The sequence below is a fragment of the Pelodiscus sinensis genome, chromosome 1, assembly GCF_052426305.1.
Source record: "Pelodiscus sinensis isolate ZL-2025 chromosome 1, ASM5242630v1, whole genome shotgun sequence".
In the NCBI taxonomy this organism is placed as follows: domain Eukaryota; kingdom Metazoa; phylum Chordata; order Testudines; family Trionychidae; genus Pelodiscus; species Pelodiscus sinensis.
In genome coordinates this window covers 184,434,487-184,456,377 of record NC_143052.1, presented here as the reverse complement: position 1 = coordinate 184,456,377, position 21,891 = coordinate 184,434,487, and the positions used below count along the sequence as shown (strand labels likewise).

General features: G+C 44.2%; 1 protein-coding gene across 1 annotated transcript in view; it reads left to right on the top strand.

Moving 5' to 3' along the window:
* CYYR1 (cysteine and tyrosine rich 1) overlaps positions 1-5,677 on the top strand; it is a 107,620-nt gene extending 101,943 nt beyond the window's left edge. The window contains exons 5-6 of the transcript XR_012897858.2: positions 993-1,638; positions 2,203-5,677. The gene's annotated coding sequence lies outside the window, so the exon portion shown is untranslated. The remainder of the gene's footprint in view (positions 1-992; positions 1,639-2,202) is intronic.
* Positions 5,678-21,891: the final 16,214 nt, after the last annotated feature.

Here is a 21,891-nt window from a genome sequence, read left to right as displayed (position 1 = left end):
ATAAAGGTATGCCATATTATCCATTAATATGGCCGCTCACAAGCAAGGGGATAAAATATATTTGACAGTAGGATTCCTGATTATAATATTTTGGCATCCCCTACTCATGACCATCTGTTAGGATGATGGCATATCTGTCAATATACCAGTCTGAGCTAGTGGTCAGCATGCATATCAGAGCTAGCGTCATATTCTCTGCATGAAGACCCCCTTCTTCCATAGCAATGCTATATGAGTAACCCAGGCTTTTTTTACAGCTGAGCACACCTTTTTATACCAAAGTAATTACCAATGGGAGAGGAAGGTATGAATGAAATGTGAACTTTTCCTTCTCTCATTTCAGGATTTTCTGTTTTATAACAATATGCATGCATACACAAATACATCTCAGAGCAATTTTGCAGTTCCATTTTTATTTGATGAGCTCATGTTACAACTGTAGCTGTAACCAATGCTTACAGTTTCCTAAATAAAAAAAGGAAATATAAATGTCTCCTGGATCATAAATCTTCCCTCATCATGAAGATCTCTCTCAGAGCTTAGTCATAACAAGTTATAAAGCACATCTCTGACGGGAAAAAGCATGTCGAGTAATTAGCGAGAAACCATTGGTTTCTCTGCAGTTTAAGCTGTAGTTTTGAGATTGCATGTCTATGTTGTAAATATGGTCACAGTGGATAAGGTGCCTATGCCTTGGTCTACACTAGGGAATTATTTCAAAATAACTCTCCATATTTCGAAATAACAAGTGGAGCATCCACATTACCAAGCCTGTTATTTCAAAATAAGAGGCTGGGTATTTTGAAATAAATAACTCCTGCTTTCCATGAGGAATAATGCTTATTTTGAAATTATTATTTCAAAATAGCGTGAGTGTGGACACTCAGCTGCTGCTATTTCAAAATAATTGGCCTCCAGAGGCCTCTCACAGCTGCACTTGTGGCTGCTCTGGCCATGCACATGACATCTTCAATGTTCCCTTTCTCCTGCAGAGCTTAAAGCAGCAGGCAGCAGAGGAAAAGGGCTTGCGGCATGTGTGGACTTTTCACAGCCCAGTGGTACACAGCTCCCATCCCAGGAGCCATGTCCGATCCCAGCACTCCCTCTGACCTTTCCATGGCTGCCTGCGCTCCCACAGCACCCTCAGCTGCCCCTAGCCAGGGACAAAAGAGGGCACCAGCCTAGATTGGTGTAGAGATCCTGGACCACATCAAAGTCTGGGCAAGGAGACCAACTTCCAGGATCTCCGCACCAGAGGAGGAATGCCAATGTCATGCATTGGCCCTCAACCAGGTCTGCATGAAAATAAAAAAGCTCTGGCAGATCTACAAGGCCAAAGAGCAGTGAGGATGTTCTGGGACAGCTCAGAACACTCACAGCTGATGCTATTACAAGCAGCTCAATGCCATCCTGGAAGGCGGGGCAGTCACACACACCCCGCATCATCATCGAGTACAGCAAGGGCACACCTGGCATCAGCCTCCACAAGGGGGGGATTGTAGAAGATCATGACGAGGAGAAGGAGCAGGCCAACTAGGCCACCATGACCACCAGCCAGGACCTGCTCCTCACCCTGGAGCCAGCCCCCCTCCCAGGATGTCTCCCAGGCCTCGGACAGTCCTGGCGAAGGCACTTCAGGTGAGTTCCATCACTTTCCCTATACACAGCTGGTGGCAGGAGACAGCTTGCGAGTAAGCCTCTGCTCCCGGTCAAGCATGGCAATGTGGAGGAAGAGGACACTGATCCCCTGCATGGGAACCTGCCAGAAGGGAGAAAGAGGACCCCAGTAGCACTCTCCGACAAGCAGCATCCGCCGCTCACACACCCCTTCCCCAATACCTTCCTCTTCCAGCAAACAGTGAGGGAAGTTCTCTCTCTGCAGAATGTCGCCAGTGTCAGATCTGGTGTATGTGGGACACAGAAAACAGCCGAGTTGCCCCATCCCCCCCTCCCACATGCAAACTCCTGGCCTAATCAACATTGTCCCATGCCTGCTTGTCCCCGGGACAAGGGTGTAGTGAAGCTCCCTTGGGACATCCATGCCTCTTCAGGAAAGTCCCCACTGCCTAGGCAACATATGGCCTTGCTTGAAACACGTTGCCATCATCTGAACCAAGATGTTTGGTGTCGGAGCAGAGGTTAAGACTAGGCTGCGTACGCAGTGTCTCCTGGGATGACTGCCCTTGTAACTTTCCTTCACAGCGGACCCAGCTGTGAGTGTGCCGTGTCTACCACCTCCCAAACCATCTTCCCGACTCCGCGGGATCCGCCAGAGGAAGCAAACCCAGGAAGACCTGCTGCGGGACCTGATGGCCTGACTCCAGTCCCTCATCTGGGGGCTTGACAAGGAGTGCCAGGAGCCGACTGCTGACCAGCAGGAGCACTGGGCTGACTGGGAGCAGTGGAAGGCTTCTGCTATCAGCTGGAGCACCACCAAGAAGCTATGTGCACCTCTCTCACCTATGTAATAGAGCGCATGACTGAGTGCATGGAGAAGGCCACCAGCCACATCCCTGTCCCCTCCCCACCCAACTCCCTGGCCCTGATCCCACCCCCCCCCCTTTGGCTTCCTCTCCTAGCCTCTCCTCCCTCCCGGGACTGCCAGGCCCCAGAACACATGACGTTGGGACCACTCAGGCAGCTGAAACTTTCCAAGCAGCCAAGGCAGGCACCAGTCCCAGCCCCATCCCTGAGCTCCCCTCCTCCCATCCCCAGGTTCTTTCCCCAATTTCTCTCCTGTTGTATATTCCCCCAACACACAGAGTAACAGAGTTGTTTTTTTCCAAAAAAAAGTGGCTTCTTTATTTGCTCTGCAGGGGAGGGGAGATGTGGGAAGGGAGGGCAGGGGAAGGGAGAGGTTGGGGAACAAAGGCCTTGTGAAGGGACCCCTTGTGAAGAGGCCTGGGGGAAGAGTCCCACAGGTGGCCTTGGCTGAAACTCTCCCTCAGTGCCTCAGCTTGTAAGCCCTGGCCCTGGCCAGCTGTTCAGCTTCAGCCCCCAGGAAAGTCTCCCCCTTGCTATCATAGAGGTTGTGGAGCACACAGCAGGCTACCACCACATAGGGGATGTTGCGCTCACTCAGGTTCAGGCAGGTGAGGAGACTCCTGAAGCTCCCCTTTAGGTAGCCAAAGGCACCCTCCACAACCACTACAGCACCTGCTCAGCCTGGCATTGAAATGTTCCTTGGTGGGGTACAGGCTGCCTGTGTAGGGCTTCATCAGCCAGGGGAGCAAGGGTTAGGCTGCATCACCCAGGATACAGATCGGCATGCCCATGACCCCAACCCTGATGATGCGGTTAGTGGAAAAAGTGGAACAGACAGGAGTTCCGGAAGATGCAGGCATAGTGCACGTTTCCCGACCAGCTGACATACATGACCATGAACCATCCCTTGTAGTGCTCCAGGGCCTGCAGCACAGTAGAGAAGTACCCCTTCCTGTTGATATAGTTTAAGGCATGGTGGTTGGGGGCCAGGATGGGGATATGAGTGTTGTCTATGGCCCCGAGCAGTTGAGGAAGCCCATGGCAGCAAAGTCATCCATGATGATGTGGACATTCCTCAGAGTGGTGGCCCTTCACAACAAGATGTTATTAATGGCCTTCACTACCTGCAGGAGCACAGCTCTGGCCATGGATCGAACTGGTTCTGGACCGAGTGGTAGCTGTCTGGTGTGGTGAGCTTCCAGAGCGCTATGGCGATACACTTCTGCACGGGGATGGCAGGTCACATGCGGGTTGGGCAGGGGTGAGCCACTTGCAGAGCTCCAGGAAGGTGGCCTTCCACATGCAGAAGTTCTGTGAGCCTGGCACTGCTTTGCAGCAGCTCCGGCTTCATGGTGTCCATGCTGTGGTGTCTGCAAGAGTTTGGTGTCCCACAAGGGGGCAGGCAGTGGAGGAGTGATGTGTGAATGCGGCCATAGAGAGGAGCCCCTATAAGCATGTGTCTCATCTAGCCTCAGCAAGCCTCAGCAAGTACTTTTCCTGGTGCCCTCCCTAGAGTGCTTCCAGGGGCTTTAAATCTGATGTAGGCTCCAATGAGTGTGGACGCAGTATTTCAAAATAATTCTGAGTTATTTCAATACTGCCTTGCAGTGTGGACGCATAAGTTATTTTGAAATAATTGCCTACTATAGACATACCCTAAGAAGCAATTTAGTTAAGGAGTCAGTCTTAGCAATTCATTTTAGCATCTCATAGAAATGAACAGATTCTTTTCGTATGCTGGAACCCCAGCCAGAGAGAGCTTTGGGATGCCTACTTCTACATTGGGCCATATTAGAGGATGATTCAGTGTCTCATAACTAATTTACATTATGGATGATTGCAGAATGAAGCATAGGACTGCGCCCTTCCTGCAAGTCAGCTGGAATTTTATCAATTAAAGAGGAACAAAACTGGAAGCCAAATTTTCAATAATGCCACAATGAAAAAATGATAATGCTCCATAAATCAAATAAGTCGATAGAAACAGTGTTCAACTACAGCAATTTTTTTATTGGGATGGTTCTAGTGGCCATGTATTAGGATAATTAGAATAATAAGAATATCATTTTACATTTCTATGGCATCTTCCATCCTAAAAGATCCCTGAATGTTTTACTAACTAATGCTTTATATTTCTAACCACCACTGAAATGTATAAAATAATCGAATGAAATAGGATGGGTATTTAAGAGCACAGAGTAATAGTACATGACAACTTGGGGCAGGAATTTTAAAAAATGCAGTAGTCCCTTGAAACTGTACAAGGAATTAAGGAAATGGAATGTATCCAAATAGGAATTTGCCCTGGAAATTAGGGTCTACAACAAATACCGAGAAGAGAAATATATCTGGACTCTTTAATGACAGCAATTGGTCACTATTATTACATTGCTTTTATTTATTGATGTATGTATTTGTGTTGCAGTACTGCCTAGAAGCCTCAACCAAGATCAGAGCCCTAGTTTGATGCACAAACATACTATCAAATGTCATATGCCTTTAAGACTTTGCAGTGTATGTATAAAAGGTAAAAAAAATTAAAAGTATTATAATTATTGTATTATTATTTTACAAACTAGCCAATTAGCCCATCATAAGACAGTATTTTCAGATCTCTCCTCCACATCGGTCTTTTCTCCTGACCCTCTGGTCTCTTGCTCCATGTCTCTTCCTCTCTCTCTCCCCCTCCAATTGCCTCTCCCTCTCAGTTCTCCTCCTCCTTCTGCCTCTCTCTCCATTGCTCTCTTTCTTTTCTCCCCCTCCTGCCTCCATCAGGGATGCACGCTCGTCTAGGCCCCACCCCATGTGCATGTACATCACCGCCCCACCCCCCTTCTCCTCCTGCTGTGGCACTTGGCTGACTTCTGCACTGCTCAGCCAGGCCGCCACGCGGGAGCAAGCAACACAAACGGCCTCTCTCTCTCTTCTCCTTCTACTGCCTCACCCTCTCTCTCTCTCAGCTCTCATCTGACTCCTGCCTCTCTCTCCGTCTCTCTCTCTTTCTCTTCACCCCCTCCCGCCTCTCACTCTCTGTTTCTCTTCTCCTCCTCCTGCTGTGTCTCTCTCACTCTCTCTCTCGCTGTCCTCCACCTCCTCCGTTCTCCTCTCTGTCTCCTCTGCGTCCTCTGTGTCTATTCCACTTTCCTCCTTTTGAATCCGGCACCCTTTCCTCACGTCAGAGAGGCACGCTCATCCAGCCCCGCCCTCTGGCTGTTCCCTCTGGGTGGCGCTGTTGCCTCCAGCCGTGGATCTCGGCTGACTTCTGCACCGCTCAGCTGGACGACTGCACGGGAGCAAGCGGCGCAAGCGGCCGTTTGAGAAGCGTGGACCCCAAATGGCCACTTGCGCTGCTTGCTCTTGTGTGGCGGCCCAGCTGAGCAGAGCAGAAGTCAGCCATGTGCCACAACAGGAGGCAACAGTGCCACCCAGAGGGAACAGCCAGCGTTTCAGCGTTACAGTCACAGACATTGGGCTACTATATATATGATGGGTAATTGAGACACAGAAAACGTAAATGGTCAAGACCTTTGCATTACATAAAATCCAAAAGAAAGATTAATGATACCTATAATATTTTAATAAAGGAAAATCAGGAAACTACAAATATAATCTATTAAAATATCTACACAACTGCTATAGTGTTAATAGTTGATGGAAGGATTTGGGGAACTCAGATATAGGAAGGTGATAATATAAGGTATCAGTGTCAATAATTAGATTAATTTTGAAATACTTGGAGGAGTGGAAGGTGATCAAGAATAGCCAACATGGATTCACCAAAGGCTAGTCGTGCCTGGTCAACCCAATTGCCTTCTGTGAATGACGTAACTGGCTCTCTGGATATGGGGAAAGTGGTGGAGGTGATATATCCAAGTTTGTCAATGATACTAAACTGGAGCGAATAGATATGCTGGAGGATAGGGATAGGGTCCAGAGTGACCTAGACAAATTGGATGATTGGGCCAAAAGAACTATTATGAGGTTCAACATGAATAAGTGCAAAGTCCTGCACTTAGGAAAGAAGAAACCCATGTTGTACTACAAGCTGGGGACCAAATGGTTAAGCAGCAGTTCTTCAGAAAACGGACCTGGGAATTACAGTGGACAAGAATCAATAGTGTGCCCTTGTTGTCAAAAAAGCTAAGGCAATGTTCCTACTAATGCAGCTCAATATGCCTATAGATTGAGGGAAGTGATAACTCCCCTCTATTTGGCACTTCTGAGGTGACATCTGGAGTATTGAAGCTAGTTTTTGCACCCACCTCTACTATAGAAAGGATGTGAAACAAATTGGAGAGAGTCCAGGGGAGGGCAACAAAAGTCATTTGGAGACTGGGGCACATGACTTAAGAGCAGAGGCTCAGGGAACTGTGCTTATTTAGTTTATGGAAGAGAAGAATGAGAGAAGATTTGATAGCAGCCTTTAACTACCTGAAGGGGAGTTCCAAAGAAGATAGAGAGAGGCTGTTCTCAGTGGTGGCAGATGACGGAACAAGGAACAATGATCTCCAGTTGCAGTGGAGGAGTTTTAGGTTGGATATTAGGAAAAATTACTTCACTAGGAAGGTGGTAAAGCACTGGAATGGGCTACCTTGGGAGGTGATGGAATCTCCATTCTTAGAGGTTTTTAAGGCCACGCTTGACTTAGCCCTGGCTGGGAATGGTTCTGCTTTGAACAGGGGTTGGACTAAATAACCTCTTATGGTCTCTTCTAACCCTAAACTTCTATGATTCTGTGAAACTATTCCTGAGATCCCTTTTTCCCACATAAGTGGTGACTGTGCCATCTTTACCTTCAGTCATTCCATAACCTTCACAACACCTCCAAGGATATATGTTCATGTTCTAGAATGTGGTCAGAACAAACTCCCCAGGTCCTCTAAAAGTAAGTTCTAGCTTTCTCTCAACAAGTAACATACCACATTCATTGAAAGCCCTCATGTGAGAGAAAATAATCACGAAGACACATTTCTTTTGACAATTTTTCTCAAATGACTTTTACTTCTCCTACCTAAGTGACATTTGTCACTTCCCCTACCTCCATATATTTTTCTTTACATCTGGGAACTAGGCAGTTCTTTAACTCCTGCCCTCAAATTACAGCAAAGCAAAAACAGAATTACAAGAAGCTAGGAAACTGATGCTGCTTTGTCAATATCATTGACTTTATTTTAGTGCTTTTCAAAGGTGGCAGATTGAGAGTCCTGTAGGTATCGGTTCATCCATAGAAAAAGTAAACCTGAGTCACTGGCAGGACAAATTTCTTACCACTTCTCCACCAGATATCACCTCTGCAGATCTATAAATGAAATGTACTATGTAAATGGAACATACTATTGTTAAAGGATTAATGGGTTTAAGTCAGCAAAGCACTCAAGCACATACTTAAGTGCTTTTCTGAAGAGGAATGGAGTCATTCACCCACGTGTTTAAAGTCAAGCATGTATTTAAATGTTCTGCTGAATTAGCACTTTAGACTTCATGCTAAATTAGTCATAAGCATCTCAGTTAAGTCTATCTACTGGGTACAAATTATACTGGTTCTTTTGGAATGGACACCTGTTCATTAGGAACTGAATTGAGATCAACAGCTCCTTCCATATTGATTAAAAAATAGATATTAGATAATAATATTTGGTCATTATTGGTCTGGACTGGATGAAAGCCAGTAATTTAGAAGAAAAGCTTTGTTTAAAATATTTTCAGTTTCTTAGGACATTGGGTCACAAAAATATATATCATACTTGCTTATTAATGTCAACTCTGTTAGTGCTATTTTTTCTCTTACATATCACATACACCTACTTTAGGATATGGAGTTCAGTCAACTTTGATTTACATCTGACACACTCTCTTCACCAAAATAATCCCCCCCCCCCAACCATTTGAAAATTGCTTTGTAATGGGGGCTATGGTCACCATGTTACATTTCCCTCCCAAATCTTCTTTGCCTTTTTGAGCTCCAACAACCCCCCGCCACCTTATTTCAAATTTTTAGTGTCTCATAGAATTGTAGAATTTAAGGCTAGAAAGGACCACCAGATAAACTAGTAGAATACTATTTTAATTGAATACTTGTATATTATTTCATGATGCTTCTAAGAGCTGTAGAGGGCTACAAGAATTCTGGCCTGGAACTGGGATAGAGAAGTGCCTTAGAAATAATATTATTTCTTTGTCAATAATCAAGATATTTATACCACACTTGTTACAGCTCTGATCTTCCAAAAAGGTCTGCACAGGCAGACTTCTGTGCCTTGCATTCTTATGTATGTATAGGCCCACTAGAGCCAGGGAGGTTACCTGCAGACACAGGTTCATCATCATGGAGCTCATAGAAAATTCAGGATATAAATAAGCACCTTATACAAGAAAGAAAATAACAAAGGGAAGATTTTTTTGTCTCACTATAGTCACTTTACTTTTGAATTAAAGTCACAAAAATATCCAGTAACGTATTCCCCATGAGGCTAGCCCAAGAAACCATATTGATCATACAGAACTATTCAGACCCTTATTGGTCCTGTTCTTCACAACTCAGTCATACAATATTAACTAGCTTCAGGGATGCAAGGGTAGAGTATCCCTGCAAATTTCTTTTTTCTCCCACCTCCACTGTACTGGAATTCACAGATACTGTGCAATGGGTACTTCAGCCTATTTGCAGTGTGGGGTCCATGTCTTCTGTAGTTCCCTGCAGTTTAATCTGCCTCCCACAGCCAGCAGCTCAGCTCAGCCTCCCTTCCACAGAGCACTTCTGAAGAAATTCCATTCTTAACATCAAATTTCTGACTAACAATACACAGGACCTCTCAGAGAATGACAGAGGCCAGGTCACTTTGAGTTTAGAGGCCCCAGCCTCAGCCCCGGACCCTGAGACATTAATGTACTTATTAACAATTAAGTAATTATACCAATAGCATGAATATTTCAAAAAATGTAACTTTAACTGTGAGTTTCCACTGTAAGCAAAACTCTTCATTTTAGGAGTGTTTTTCTGGCTTTGTTGTGTGCAAACTTGTTTACAATTGAAGAAAAATCTAATTTAGGTGCAACATCACTGTTCATGTTAAGCATTGCGAGCCCATTCAAATGCTCTTGTCCTATTGTAGAACAACGCTAGTTCTTTACTTGTTTTAACACGTTGAATGTGCATTTACCTGAAGCCACTGATGCAGGAAGACTGACAAAAATATGTAATGCAATTGTCATATTAGGAAATACAGTTGACTGGCCAAGATTGAATATTTCTTGAAGCACTTCTTTTGGCTTGAAGTCCAATTTAAAGTTGGTGGAATGCATACATTTCAGGAAGACGATCTCATCACAGAGATCTCTTGAAATTTCATCGTTATTCCTTTGTTGAAACTATTCAGCCACTGAATATAGATCTTCATCACTTAGTTCTCTGAACTCCCAAAGGAATCCAAAAAAGGTACAGATTTGTCACAGTGACTCAAATTGACATGTAAGACCAGATTTGATGGAGTCAATAATAACAAAAAACCCCATTGACTCGATAGTGCCTTTCTGCATCAGATTGAGATGTAGGCTGCAATTGGTGCAAAACTCAGATGAAATATCAATACCCTGTGCTACCTCTTTGAACTCAGAAAGCGTTGTGTGCCACTGATAACAAATCTCTTGAATATATATAAGAAGTAATTCAATGTTACCCCTCTCAACATCTAATGTAGCCAATCCCCATTCAGAAAGAAAAAGAATGACATTCAATATGCACTAAAGGAGTTTTTTCCAGTTATCAGTTTCTGTGTTTATTTCATTCAGGAGTAAGTTTTCAGTTGAACTGTCAGCTTGTGCTGCTCTATTAGCTGATTTCCATGTAACATAGTTATCTTTATGCGATACTGAAGTTTCATGTGCAGGTATTTGGTCTTTCAACTTTCTCCAACCTCTACTGATGCTCCAACCAGATGGATCAGTCAGTACTGATGCATTTGAAGTATTACTGTTAAAAATGAAACTGCTTTTCCATGCTCCAGCAGAGCCCGTCCTGGAGAGCCAGTCTCTTGTGTAGATCTCTCCATTTGGAAGAGTTTTTGGCAGCAGATGAATGGGCAAAGCATGATTTTCCACATCTTTCAGTATATTACTTGGAATCTGAAAACAACTAACTTTGAGAAATGACTGCATTTGGGTAACTGTTCTTATCAGGAAGTCCAATATCAGGTTCTGATGCCACTGTTGCTACATTGTGCCCTGTGCTAGTCCTAAGTTCTTTCTCTTGCTGCACAGCATCTATGAGATCCTCATTTTGTGCCTGCATAGTCTCTAAATCGAGCATAGATTCTGCATCTATTGCTACTGTTGGCATTTCTGTGTCTTAGTTAATAACCTCCTCATTTTGAGGCAGTGGCATTGAAATGTCATTAGTGGATATGAAGTTTTCATCAGAACTGGAAATGTCACTCTCAGTATGGTCAACGTATAATGGCTGAGGGGCTTTTCTACGAGAAACAATGTTATTGGCTTTAAACTCAACTGCTGCTTCATTCTGTTGCTTTTGACATCTTTAACTTACACCACTTTCAAATCTTTGCTTCATTTTTAAAGGGGTTCTTTTAAAACACCAGAACACACAATACATTAATTTGCTAAAGGCTATTGGTTATAAAAAATTTTAATTCTATATTCACAATGAATATTATATAATAATGGTTTGGAGTATTATTTACTACATCCCTTATAGCCGTATTTCAAAACCTTGAAATGTTGTCTGTTAACATGTTCCTGTTATTAAATTCCTCTAATAACTAGTACATTATTATGAATATGAACACAGGGTGATTGCCAGGTTAGATATAAAGTTTATTAAACAACTAGAATTAAAAGTTTATCGCAAAAAAGCCTTTAAAGTTGAATCTAAAACTGGACAAAGAGGTAGCTTACAACTGAGCCTGATATGGTTATTGTATACAAAGACATATAAGAAAAAACAGGAATATAAACATCTGTGAAGAGATAAACATCTAATTTAAAGGTTAAACATCTTCAGATCAAGCAAAATCAGTAACAGAATTAATTATAACTTTCAAAACCTCTAAACTATGCAAAGACTGTAAACAGCATTTCACAGTGGAGACTCACTGATCACAGAAGCTACTCCAGTCTCCAGTTTCACAGATGAAAACTTGGATGTGACCAAAAAATTGGCAAAGGCCCGAGGTCCCACAGTGATAAAATCCAGAGTTTTCTCTGGAAGTGGGTGACAGGAGAGGGATCACGTGAGGATTACCTGTTGTGATCCCTCCGCTGGGGCATCTGGTATTGGCCATTGTCAGCAGACAGGATACTGAGCTAGATGGACCTTGGGTCTGACCCAGTTTGGCTGTTCTTATGTTCAGTCTGTTGCAAGTATATATAGCTTCTTTTGTTGTCTCTGTTATAACTTCAAGGTGTATAATAAATAGAAAAATGTCAAAATTTGAGGCCCCTTTGTCTCCTGAGGCCCAGGCTAAATGGCCCTCCTGCCTCCACTCCTCTGATAGGGCCTGACAATACATCTCACATAATATGTCTAATTCCCAGCTGTAGCCAAAGCTGCCTTTGTCTTTTGAGATTATCCCCTCAGCTCCCCTTGCTCTTCTAAAGCATTTGCAGCTGGTGGTGCCCCTGCAGGTTACAGGAGGGAGCTAGGCAGAGAATGGCAAAGGTGCTAAAGATAAGGACTCTGTCTCATACTCCCCACCCTTCTCAGGTATCTCACTGGGGAGCATGGCCAGCTCTGTGGGAAGTGGGCTGTCTCTCACTCAACTCAGGCCTGGCAGGTTCATCTAAGCTTTGTCCCCAGGCAAGACTGGAAAAGAACAGGCACCATAGCCAAGCAGGCCCCTGTTCCCCATCTCCATGAGGAGAGCAATGCCAAAAGGCAAGTTGTATCACAAATACAAAAATCCAGTTCTTACTGGAGCCTGTTGAGAATAGAGATACCAACCATCCCAGTTTCACCAGGAGTGTCCTAAAATCAGGCTCTATCTCACGGACACTATTGAAGCCAAACCAGGAGATTTTAGGTTGTTAAAAGTCTGGTGGTGCAGCAGAGTTAAGTCAGCCTCCTTGCCTGACCTGTCCCTGCCCCACTCCTAGAAATAGCTGGCATGTGGCCCCTGGAGAGATCAGGGGGTGCTGCAGGCAGTCAGGTGAGGCTGCAGGGCAAGCTTCAACAGCTCCTTGCTCCAGAGACTTTCCCTGAGGCACTGAAGGGCTCCAGCAGCTGGGCACTGGCAGCCTTTTTCTACTGCCTCTCAGCTGCCAGAGCCATTCCCCACTGAAGGAGTCTTTTCCTGTGGTGGGGTAGACTCCAGTAGTGGGAAGTGAGCAGCCTTTCCCCACTACCAGAGCCTTTCCCGGTAGCAAAGTTTTCCCCACTACTGTCCCCAGAGTCTTTTCCTATTGGAGGAGTCTTTTCCTGCAGAAGGGACTTGCTCAAGCAGCAGGGAGGCCAGTGAGACACTATCCTGCTAAAACTAGGATAGTTTAGACAAGTATACAGAACATTCCGGTGTTATGCTGCTTTATTCCTGTGCTAGGGGGTGCTATGTGTATATGTATACCACACATCGTCCAAAGCGATACGTGGTGTCGCATAGCCGAAGACCTACTCAGTAAGTACTGTTACTTCCTGCATGCAGAGATCAAGGTCCAGTTGTGTTGCCTTCCCTCAGTTAGTGAGTGCAGAGAATCAGATTTTTGAAGGGATTAGTAAATCAGGTTAAGTGATGCATCTGAGAATAATGGAGGAGGCTCATTCAAGTGCCAAGTCAATCCAAGGAATGGGCACCAGGGAGAGACACAGCAGAGCAGCCACTAGGTGGAATGCAGTGATTCACTAGATGGCAAAGCACCATTCCTTGCATCAGTAACAGGCTATTCTAATCATAAAAATCCATATGTCTGAGGGGAAATTCACAAGTCAAGTAGGAAGAACATAATCAGGCTCCTCCCAAAGAGTGCATCTACACTGCAACCATAGATCAAAATAAACTATACAAATTGAGTAGCTTATTTTGAGTGTATTTTGAAATTTGGTGCTGTCTATACCGTGCCAAATTTAAAAATAGAGCACTATTCCAAAATGTCCCTTATGCCTCATGCAACGAGGTTTATAGAGATGTTGGAATAGTGCACTCATTATTTTGAAAGCTATTTGATGTGTAAAACGCTATTTTGGGATACCAGGAGAATCCCGAAATAGCACTGCTGTCTAGATGCACCCAAAGAGTAAAAGGGACTTCTGTCCTGGGCCGAGCAAGTTTCTGTCTCTTTCTACACTACCCCTCAATGGGAAGATTAATCCCAACACATACATAACAGATGTTGAATTAAGTAGAGAGGAACCTGCACCCAGAAGTAGCCTTATGAATTTTAAGTTCAGTTGATGGGCTGATGTTTGTGACATCTGGGAACAGCTATAAAGTGTCCTGTGACCTCTGCATGTAGCCTGATCTGCGAATGAGATAGAAAATGAGAGCAGTTTCTGACATATGCCTTCTCACTTTCCATCTTCTGTTGGGGCCATACAAAAGATAGGAGGGAGAGAGTGACAGTGATATTGTAAGGGCAGAGAAGTCAGGCCTCCTGTTCTGAGATCAGTCAGGCAGCTGTGTGGCCATTCACGCATAAATTCATCAAATTATGTACATTAGCCATCCAATCTTTAGCAATGCAGGATTTTTATTTTTTTGGCAGAAGTCTTCACCATGCCTTAGTGGACAAAGGCAGATGGAGGCTATGTAATGTGTCTCTTTTTGGAGAGCCACATTTAAGGATGATCCCATTTCCCATGTCCAGAGGCACACAGTTATGAAAATCCCATTGTAATGGATCTGTGGGCCTTAACATGATGACAAAGAGGGCTAATTATCTGTGCTTACCTGAACAGTTCCTTTTTCCAAGTAATATGTTACAGATCCAGTCCATCCTGGACACAAATAGATAACCCAGAATAGAGATAGAATTTAATATCTAAAACAGTGTTTTCTAAATGATGTTCCACGAAACCCCGGGGTGCTACAAAGTAAAAATAAGGGTTCCACGAGAAAGGGTTCCATGCATCTGTTGAAGTGAGTCTTTGCCCACAAAAGCGTATGCTCCAATAAATCTGTTAGTCTATAATGTGCCACAGGACTTCTCGTTGTTTATGCAGATTCAGACACCGGCATGATAATTCAAATTTTTCCTAAAGGATAGATATTGTTAAATATACATTGAGGAAAATGCCCAACAATGGCAAATTATGTGAAATTCTCCCTAATTTCAGACTCAATTCTTTAGATCAGTGTTTCCCAATTTTATTTGGCCATAGAACCCTTTCAAACTTGAAAGAATTTTGCAGAACCCCTAATAACAGTCTTATATATGGAGCTGAAAGAGTAGACCACAAATAAGTAAGAATAATAATAAACAAATGCTAAACAAGGTAATAAGAGCAACACAAATGAAAATTGTTTTCAATAAAATTAATAAATACTTAAATATTAATTATTATTTTTTTAAAAAAATAATTAAATGTTATTGTAATGGAATTTTCTCGTGATGTGGGTCTTTGCCCACAAAAGCTTATGCGCCAATAAATCTGTTCGTCTATAATGTGCCATAGGACTTCTCATTGTTTATTCCTGTGGAGGTTAATCTCATCCGAAGGGAGCAGGTGATGTTATTGCTGCTGAGGAATGACAAGTCTGGCTCTGCTCACAAGCCAGAGATAGTATCCATTGTAACAGATCAGTAGAGCTTATTACTTAAGGAAAGGCAATTTTCACGTAAGCACAGGTAAAATTGTCCTGTTCTTTGTACCTCAGACGTCTATGTTTAAAAGTACAGAAGCTGTCGGTAAAGATCCTGGACAGTCTTGCTATCTTGTCTTACCTATTTATTTCCCAAGAGACTGCCAAGTGCTATTTCCTCTCTGGTGTTGTCATTTTCTATTGCCTGTTACATGATCTATATTTCAATTGAAAATAACATATATTCCAGTCATACTGAAACTACGTTTTATTGCCAGTGTGGATGGAAATCATAACTTGAGGATGTGTCAGTTAGTTGTTGGAGTATGAATAATTGATATTGAACGTAATTCCTTTTTATGGTTCTTATTCATTAGAGAGAAGGCAATCAGGGAACATCATTTTCCTGTTGTTTGCCTTCAGGTATGATTGGACAGTCTTTGTGTGATTCAGGATGGGAAATATTCATTACTGTACATGCAGCATGTGTTTAGGTTCTAAGTAAGTGCAGACTTGAACTCATAAATGTAATTGGGCATGACAAAATATTCAGTTTTTCCCATGGAAATATCAAATACAAGGTTAACAGTGAAAATCCGTCAAAGGCATTGAATGAGTCAGCAAGATTCCGGAGCCAGCCTTTTTGCCTCGGTGTTAGAACCCCACAGGATGGAGGCCTGACCCAGAGTGTAGTCTCGTATGCAAGGCTGCCATTTCAGTGAAAAATCTATAGGAATTAGGATACTATTTAAAATCCCATACTATTTAAAATTCTCAAATGAGATGTCTTCCCATCTGAACAGCTTCCAAAACCTGGGAGGAAAGAGAAAAAAACCACATGACAATTCTCTAAACACCAATATGAGAAGTGCCGTATTGAATCCTTTTTTTATCTGTATGGAATTTTCAGTATAGGCAAAAGCTGGGGCCCACAAATTAACCCCCTAAGCCACATTCTTGAGATATAACCTTTCAGGGTGAAAGGGTGGTTCATTCCACAAATGCATTTGTAAGCAGGGGCTGAGCTGCTGCTTGCTATCAGCCAGCTAAAAGGAGGGGTGGGTGTGCCCACTACAATTGTTTAGCTCTGCAAGGTAATTAACTGTAAACTGTTGATATGTAAATACAGCTCAGGAGAGAATCTGAGGTGTGGCTATGTAAATCCCATTCAGCCAGGGCTGATGGAGGGTCAGTGTTGGAATGGAATGTGGAGAATTGTAAATATTTGGGACTGTTGTGGGGGTCACTAATCATGCTACCCCTAAATATAGGAACTGTAAAACATGCCACCAGTGCTTGCAGGAGAGACACCACCATCATGGTAAGAGGTCTCAGAGGAACAAGCCTCCCCCCTTCCAGAGTTGAGTAAACTGAGCTGGGGGGAAGGGTGAAAGATCTTGAGTAAGCCTGCTTCACCCCTGCCACTGGTTGCCGTGCCATGCCACTTGTTGCCGCTTCTCGCCTACCGCTGCTCCAACCGGCCACATTATGCCACCAGCTACTCTGCTGGTCACTGCCACTCCACTGGCTGCAATGGGCATAGCTCTCAGTGATTTCAACTCTTTAGCCACCAGCTGGACTAGCAAAAGAAAAGACTCCTCAGAGAGTCTGCTTCAGGTCTGCCCTTAAAACAAAGGGGGAAAGGGGCAGGTTGGGCCAGTCTTATAGCTCACACCTGGCAGGTGTGAAGCAGGCTGACTCAAGCCCTTTAACCCTTCCCCCAGCTCAGTTCACTCAACTCTGGAAGGGGGGAGGCTTGTTCCTCCGAGACCTCTTACCATGATGGTGGTGTCTCTCCTGCAAGCACTGGTGGCATGTTTTACAGTTCCCACATTTAGGGGTAGCATGATTAGTGACCCACACAACAGTCCCAAATATTTACAATTCTCCACATTCCATTCCAACACTGACCCTCCATCAGCACACCCACCCCTCCTTTTAGCTGGCTGATAGCAAGCAGCAATTCAGCCCCTGCTTACACATTTAATCCTGAGCTTCTGGTGAAACTAATTGTGATGGTGATTAATGTCTGCCAGGCAGATCAGACCAGCCTTGAGGGGTGTGTGCAGGGTGATAACTCACCCTGAGCTTGTCACTGGATAAAAACCTTCTGACCCTGTGGGCACTGCAGGTAAGTCATCAGACCCAGCAGGAGTTACAAACCGGTTGGGTTTGCTGGCAGACGTCCTTCATTGGTTTGTCAATTAACCCAGCAGGCTATAACATAGGTTGAGTTGGGCTCAAGTGAGCCTCACAACCATGTCCCAAGTCAATTTACAGGCAGAGCTCTATGCTAAACATATATAAATAAATAAGCCTAGAGGTAGTTGTAAAGATATATAAAGATATATGTTTAGTTGGACTGTTTCATTGATTTCTACTGTTTGTTTATAGACACATAAACACAGCCTGTGGCCCTGGCTTTGGAATCTGTTTTTGTCCTTGTTTCTATTGAACACTGAGGCTGCGTGTAGACTGGCATGATTTTGCGCAAATACTTTTAACAGAAAAGTTTTTCCGTTAAAAGTATTTGCACAAGAGAGTGTCTATACTGGCATGTACCTTTGCGCAAAAGATTTGCTTTTGCGCAAAAGCATCCGTGCCAGCGTAGACGCTCTCTTGCACAAGAAAGCTCCAATGGCCATTTTAACCATCGGGCTTTCTTGCGCAAGAAATTAACTTGGCTATCTACACTGGCCCTCTTATGCTAGAGGCCTTATCCCTGAGCGGGAGCGTCGGAGTATTTGTGCAAGAACCACTGATTTTGTACAGTACAAAGTCAGTGTTCTTGCGCAAATACTCACGGCCAGTGTAGACAGGCAGCAAGATTTTGCACAAAAGTGGCCGCTTTTGCACAAAATCTTGCCAGTCTAGGCAGCCTGAATAAATTTCAGTGGCTGATGAGGAGCGGGGGAAGCTACCATTTGGTTTAACCACAACCTAGTGAGACTGGTGTCTATTTTGAAGTTTGGTCCATTTCATAGATACCTAGATAAAAGGCCCTTTAATCTTTGGTCTTCATTCTTAAAAAAAAAAAAAAAAGTGTTTTACCATAAGTAACCAATACATGTCAGATACCCACTAGCAGTGCAGTTTTATCATGAGTAAGTGAGGTCAACCATGGGCAAGATATATAGTGTTAATCTCCCCCAGCTGCCTTGCAATGAAAACTACAGGGATTCCCTGTGGCAGAGAATCTGAGCCTAATGTCATAATGACTGAAAGGTACTAGAATCCAATAGCCTATATTAAAATGAATCACATGCATATGTGATCTTGTGTAATCTGTCTCTGAGTTATTTCTAAGGTTTTGTCTTCACTGCCAAAAAGGGGTGGCGGGAGGGCTTAAAGCAAGGTAACTGACACAATAGTTATCTAACTGTAAGACCCTGGTGGAGAGAACTGCCCCTAGATGGGGCAGAGCACAGCTCTCGTAGTGCATGGGATACAGGCAAATCAGGTATTGGTGGCAGTAGTTTTGTTTGTTTTAGGTTGGTATTTGTTTGGAGTAACTGTAACCACATGCCAAGGTTTGGGTATCATCGCAACTATTGCTAGTCAACCTCAAGTCCGATGCAGATGTGACATGCCTGCTTCTTCCTGGAATACTGCTTGAAAACACATGTTAAATATTGTGGAGTGGCAGCTAATTTTGGCAATTATGTTTGTGGGTCTGTATTTGAATTTCACACTTCAATGCACTATCCCTTTCCATTGAGAGCTGTCTGTATACATCAGTGAAGTCCTTTTGGTACAAATTCTTATTCATACGTTGACCTATTCAGTGGGATTACTCATGGGAGAAAGGCAAGCACCATTTAACCCATTTTTTACCTGATTAAGATGTCCGCCTGAATGCTCTGACATATGAACCCAATGCAGAATGAGTGGATCATCCACAGAAATATTCCTTTGTTGTATGTATCAAGGCAAGCAGAAGAAAGTGTCAAAAAAAGCTGACAGGATGACACATTACAAAGCGAGATTGATATGCTTTCCATGTCACTCAGCAGTCTGCTCGGTGGTGGGCTCGCACAGACTGTTTTATAACAGGTGTCATGGATTCATACAGGCAGCTACTATTACAGAGCCCTGGGCTGGACCCCACAGTTGAGGGTGGGCCCAGGTTCCCGCCCCCCAACCTCCACTTCCCCACTTCCACTCAGGAAAAGGACTGTGGAGTTTATTCTCCATTTTACTATACGTTGGCCACTTATGAAAAGAGCTCAACAAACAGCAAACTAAAGCCCTAGGTATAGTGCCACAGTGGGTATGTCTAGACTACATGCCTCTATCGGCTGAGGCATGTAAAATAGGCTACCCGACATAGTCAATGAAGCAGGGATTTAAATATCCCCGGCTTCATTAAAATAAAAATGGCCACCACACTGTGCCGGCTCAGCTGATCGTTGGCACAGCGCGCGAGTCAAGATGCAGATCGGTCGACAGGGGAAGCTTTTGTCGACCTCTCCTGTTTCACGAGGTTTACTAGACATACCCACAGTTACTAAGCTGTATTTCCCAGAAGGCTAATGGTCTAAATTCCATCATCCTCTCACACACGGGCATCTGATGTGTAAGGCCTGGTCCCACCCACCAGCATTGTCCCGCCCACATTGTAGGTGTTCTGGAGGCAGAGTGTTGCTGCACCCAGCATTGGCCCTCCCAGAGCTGGAGAGGCTGAGCTGGGTCACGTGGCACACCCTCCTCCCTTTCCCAGTGCTCCAGGACTGGAGAGGCTGGGCCAAGCTGGGTGGCACACTGTCCTCTGGGGCAGGAGAGGCTGTGCCGTGCCATGTGGTGCACCCTTCTCCCTTGTCCCTCCCCCTCCCCGGGTGCTCTGGGGCTGGAGAGGCCAGGCCAAGCTGTTTGAGGTGCTCTCCTCTGGCGCTGGGGAGGCTGGGGTGAATGCGCGCCCACCCACTCCCCTCCTTGTGGTTGGAAGGGGGAAGCACGGGCGTGGCACACCACCTTGCCTCTCCGTGGTGGGGACAGGAAAGGGGCAGGGTCTCAGCAGAAGGGGAGGTACTGGGGGTGGGGGTGGGGCTGGGGGCTTGCCTCTCCCAACTCTGCCTTCACCGACTGCCCATGCTCGCATATAAGAAGCTGGAGTTGCTGTGAATTTCTCTATTACAGGAAGCTTCAGTCAGCTAAGAAAGCACCTAGAGTGAGCAGCAGCTGTCAATAGCAGCTCATAAGTGCACATGAAATGAATGTGGCCTGCACAAGACATGGCTTTGCAATACATGAAATAGTACAGTGTAGAGCAGCATGCTTTGGTCAATGTAACATTAGTTTTATAATAACATCATTTAGAAAGAATAACTTCATTCCTATGTTTAAAAATATGCTTTTAAAGACACAAGGGCTTTAAAATCTCTTTACATACCCAGAACACTCGTTGCCATAGAATAAGGGCTGCATATTTCAGCATTCCTTCAACATGATGCAAAACAAAATAGCTTGGTGGCAAACAAAATGAACAAAAATTCCCTGAACTCCCATTCAATCTCAAAATTTGCTGACATACATATAGTACTTACCATTATAGTCAAGGGGAATCATAAGCAATCACAGAACCAGGGGAGAAAACCAAAATTGAGTTGGGATCTCACACACATCCTTTTTTCAGACCACTTCTAAGCACTGATAGGCTGTGTCTAGACTACATGCCTCTGTCGTCAGAGGCATGTAGATTAGACACATAGGGAAAGGCAAATGAAGCCACAATTTAAATGATCGCGGCTTCATTTAAATTTACATGGCTGCCGCGCTAAGCCGACAAACAGCTTATCAGCTGTTTGTCCGCTCAGCGCGCTAGTCTGGACGCTCCCCTGCCGACATCAAAGCCCTTTGTTGGCAGCCCCATTATTCCTCGTGGGATTGATTCCTCTGGCTTTGATGTCGGCAGGGGAGCGTCCAGACTAGCGCGTTGAGCGGACAAACAGCTGATCAGCTGTTTGTCGGCTCAGTGCATCAGCCATGTAAATTTAAATGAAGCCGTGATCATTTAAATCGTGGCTTCATTTGCCTTTGCCAAAACAACAAATCTACATGGCTCCATCGACGGAGCCATGTATTTAGACGTACCCATAGTATCTGTGTGTCTCCTAATAATGTAATGAACAAAGCCTAAAACTGGCATTTGGCTGAGAAAGGTAAATCCAGCTTATTGAAATGTTTGATACTTTGAAATTTGATTTCACTCCTGTTTCCGAATAAAAATAATAAATTTCTAAATTCTCTGTGAAAGGGAATGATTCCCATCTCTGAAGCGGATCGCTGGCCAGGTTGTTTGGGAAGCCCTGTGGATGACTTTGGAAACCCTGGGAACTCCAATTCTAAATCAATCCACTTGGCGGACAGCCCAGGATCTGAGTTGGCAGGAAACCAACAAGGGTCTGAAACCTGGCTTGCAGGAGGACTCCGTAGAATATATGATATATTATTTTAAGCCAAAATTTCATGAGAAAGCTCATGAAGGCTTGCTCCCTACACAGGGAAGGGAAGAGAACCAATAACAGTCTTTCCCTAAATATCTCTCCTGCAGCAGCTCTTAATAGTATATGTTGCTTTGTGTGCATCTTAGAATACTTTGGTACCAGCATTAGATCACGTAAAATGGCTGCTTAGTTAAACGTATCCCCCTCGTTAAAACAGT